General features: G+C 44.3%; 1 pseudogene; it reads left to right on the top strand.

The window, feature by feature from the left end:
* The first annotated feature begins 2,983 nt into the window (after window positions 1-2,983).
* Window positions 2,984-3,161, top strand: LOC116279797 (U2 spliceosomal RNA; annotated as a pseudogene).
* Window positions 3,162-4,351: the final 1,190 nt, after the last annotated feature.

Genomic DNA, 4,351 nt, shown 5'->3' with positions numbered 1-4,351 from the left:
ATATTTTTAAAAATTTTTATCTATTTGTATTGCGATATAATTGCCATATAACATTAGATTACTTTCAGGTGTACAATGTAACCATTCGGTGTTTGTATAAATTGCAAAATAATCACAGCAGGTCTAGGTAACTTCCATCACCATACATAGTTACATTTTTTTTCTTGTGATGAAAACTTAAGATCTATTCTCTTAGCAACTTTTCAATATACAACACAATATTATTAACTAGAGTCACCTTGCTGTACACATTATTACATCCTCATGACTTATTTATTTTATAACTGGACGTTTGTACTTTTTGACCCCCTTCACCCTTTTCATCCCCCACCCCCTGCCACACACATACACTGAAGTACCTCTTCTTGAGAATCATTTTTATGACAATAAGTTTTCATTCATAGAGATTAAATACGATTTTTGAAGAGAACCCAAAGTGATTCAGGTAAAAGTGAATCATCTAAAAGTGTATTTTGACTTCTGGATTCCATCTAGGATGTAGAAAGCTGAAAAGAGTGTCACTCCTGCATTAACCACAAGAAAATGCAAAAAAAATTTTTTTAAAAAAAATCATTACTTTTCTTGAGCGCATCAAAAAACTGATGTCACAGGGCAACACAATTAGCATCAAATCTAAGGAAGAATGGGCTCCTCCAAAGATCGACAGGACATGAGCCCTGGCCCACTTGCAACAGAGCAAAGAAGGAAGACAGGGCCCCCAGACAAGTCAGAGGAAGCACCCAGCCAAAATGTCGGAGGACACACAAAGGCCGGGTGTGGGCTAGCATGAGACCATAAAACCCTCGGGGGTTGCAGATGTGGGAGAGCCCCCATCCCTCAGCAGTTCTTCTCCGTGGCCCCCACCAGGCACTCATGAAAAAGATGGGGACAGGGAGGGAGACCAGAGAAAGCCTTCCTCCTTGGTTCAGGACTGGAAGAGGGGAGTGGTCATAGCCGTGGGCTTTCCCACAAGACCCATGAGACCACACCCCTATCTTTCCCTTGCTGTGAAATTCAGCATTAAGCCACTGGGGAAAGGGAAGCCACCCTATGGCCCCTAGAGCACAGGGGAAGACACCCTGCAGCTGGAGGAAGCAAAGAGGAAGAAGCCTCTACTCCCAGAGGAGGGGCTGGGCCACACCTTTGGGTCTCTGGTTACTGGAAGAAGGTCAGGATCACTGAGAAAAACCAACTTTCAAGACACAGAGACCAGTGCCGGCCCAAGGTTGGGCTGAATCAGAACAACAGAGAATCTCACCCCCCCTCCTCCGCACCCACTGCCAGGCCAGCAAGCACCAGGTGACAGGCAACAGCAGCCCTGGGGGAGGGTCGGGGATGGGAAGAGACTCCCTCTGTGGTGCAGTCACTCAGGGAAGCTGAAGGGAGGGAAGGAGCACTGAGAAAAATCCTTCTAGCATCCCAGCCCCTCCCTGAGCACATGGTGATGGAAATCAATAGAACAAGTGGAAAGAAAACCAGTGAAGACCTAGCAGCCTGCACGACACTTTCAGCCACCCTGACCTAATTGGATTTGTAGACCATTTCAAACAATGACATCAGAATACACACTCTTTACAAGTGCACATGGAACACTCACCAAGATATTCCATAAAACAAACTTCAACTCATTTAAGAGACTTGGAAGCATGGAAAGGATGATCTCAGATCATAATGGAATTATACTGGAAATAAATAACAGAAAGATATCTGGACAATCGCAGATATCTATAAATTATGTTCCGTACTACCAAGTAACCCATAAGTCAAAGAAGTCACATGGGAATTAGAAGATATTTTGGCTGGAATGAAAATTAAAACAAAGCATATCAATTTGTGGAATGCAGCTAAAGCAGCACTTAAAGGGAAATTACAGCATCAAGTTATCACTTTAGAAGATGAAGAAAGGTCTCAATTTGAGGGGCTCAACAATAATGAGCAGCTCAAAACATTTATTTAGATCTCCTCTGATACATCTCAGCAATGCTTTGTAAATTTTAGGCTAGAGGTGTTGGGCATATTTCACCATAAAGTTTTGAATTTACAAAAAGAAAAAAATGGCCTCTAAGCATAAAACAGCTTTTATTTCTGTTAGGGGTATATTCCAAATCAAATAAAGAAACTTCACGTATTCATTTCTATCAACGAAGTTCAAATAATGAAATGAGGCACTTCTAGCTACCTGTCCAAAAGGCAGGTCCAGTTATCAGCTCCTTGAAGGTAGGAGAGTGTCTCTTTGACTGGAAATGAACAACCCTTAACAGATTTTCCTGCCCAGATGGGACTCTCTCACAAAAGCATTTTAAAAGGCATTATATCTCTTAGCCAAATATTACTCATCCTTCAAGACTCAGCTCCAGTGGCACCTTGTCTAAGAAATCATCTCCAATGCCAGCCAGCCATCCATGCTGTTCCTGTGTCTCCCCTGTCACCCTGCGTTGGCCTTTATCTTAACCTGCAGTTAGCCAGTGATAACAGATCTGAAACCGAGCGACAAACATATACCAGTTTACTCCCTCATTTAAAAATGTGAAGGTGGGCAGTCTGAGGCCAGCGTGGCAGCTCCGTGAAGTCATCCACTTCTTCTGCGCCAGCATCCCCACTGCATGGTTTCCATCCTTCAGGTCACCAGATGATCCAAAATGGCGGTTGGAAATGCAGCCTTCTGGTCCACAATGCAGACACCAGGAGGGGCTGAAGGGGCCACAGGTTGCCCTCCCTCTAAGCAGTCTTTCCGGATGTCCCACATCACACTGGCAAGGAGCTAGTCCAGAGGCTACTAATCACAGGGAAAGAAGCGAGAGATGTAATCTTTACCTTGGGTAGCAATGTTCCCAGCTAAGAGTCAGGATTCTATTACTACCAAGGGAGAAAATTGATATGGACAGGCAACTGGTAGTCCCTGCCCACTCAACTTAACATGCCACGTAGTAATTCCTGGTTGTCTGTCTCTGCTACAAGAATGTGTATCCTGAGTGGCCAGTGCATCGCTTCTCGGCCTTTTGGCTAAGATCAGGTGTGGTATCTGAGTGGCCAGTGCAATACCTGGCACACAGTAGAAATGGAAAAAAATTTGAACTTTTGTCCGGAGGTTTATCACACATATGTGAGTGCACTAACCTTAAGTGGATACCTATTTCAGTGAGTTTCACACATGAATACACCTCCGTAGCCACCACCCAGGTCAAGATGTAGACCACTGCCCGCCTCCCAGAATTTCCTCTCCGCCCCTTCCCAGTTAACTCCTTCCCTAGGTAACCGCCATTCTGACTGTTCTCACCTCAATTAGTTGTGTGTGTTGTTGAAATTCCTGTAAATGAAATCATGGCACTCAACATTTCAACCAACGAATGATTTCTAGGAATTACAACCATCCCATCTAGATTTTCTAGGTTACTTACTCTTCATTCCAAATAGGCTGTTATAAAAACATTACTTCCTTGAAAATTGGATTCCTAATTGACATCCCCAGATGCTGCAAACAGACATGTAGTCCAATTCCCTTTGGCCTGCACTGTTTTCCACAATAAAGTTCTCTCGTCTGTCCTCCTTTTTAAGAGAAACATAGCTTAAAAATGTCATCTCCATCAAGAAGCCCCCTGCTGCAGTCACAGGTGTGCCAGGACACTCACCGTGTGTTTGATGGGGCGAGTGATGACGCTGGGACAAAAACAAAAGCTGGCAACGGAGACAAACAGACTCAGGGCTGGCCATCTGGAATACCTGCCGCTGGCCCAGTGGGATGCTGTGTGCCCGTCCAAACTGCCCAGCTGGAGAATTCTCTGCCCCTGCCACCCCCACCATTAGCAAGGAACCATCACCCTCCTCGCTGGCAGTCAGCTCCTTTTCTATTGGTCAGAAACAGAAAAGCGGGCCCAGATTTGTTAATCAGGCCCAGCAGGACACGACAAAAGCTTGGCAGAACCGTAAGCAGCAGACAAAAGGCTGTCAAAGCTGGGTCTGATGGGAAGGCAGTGCCGCTTTCTAGCAGAAGCACGGCATCTGCATCATGTATGAAAATGACCCCATTTTTCTCGAGAGCCACTGCAGAAAGTTTGTCCTGCCACGCATCAGGCTTTAGCTAAAACCAGGAAGTTGCTGGATGCATAAAATGCATTAGAAATTGTCTTAATTTCTCCCTACTGTGAAACCATTTATGTAGGTTTGTACTAATTCTTTATAACTTGGTCTATAAAATTCATTGATTCAAAGTATGTGGGCATGAAATTTTGTTTGGGAATGGTGGGATTTAGGTATTAAGCTATTCCAGCTTTTAATTATTTTTCCTTGTGTGTTTAGAAACTTGTGTTTTTATAGCAGTGGTCCATTTTCTCTTGGTTGGTGAGGACACTGT

Source organism: Vicugna pacos, chromosome 24 (genome assembly GCF_048564905.1).
Source record: "Vicugna pacos chromosome 24, VicPac4, whole genome shotgun sequence".
In the NCBI taxonomy this organism is placed as follows: domain Eukaryota; kingdom Metazoa; phylum Chordata; class Mammalia; order Artiodactyla; family Camelidae; genus Vicugna; species Vicugna pacos.
The sequence above is the reverse complement of the archived record's forward strand: the minus strand, read 5'-3'. Positions and strand labels throughout refer to the sequence as shown.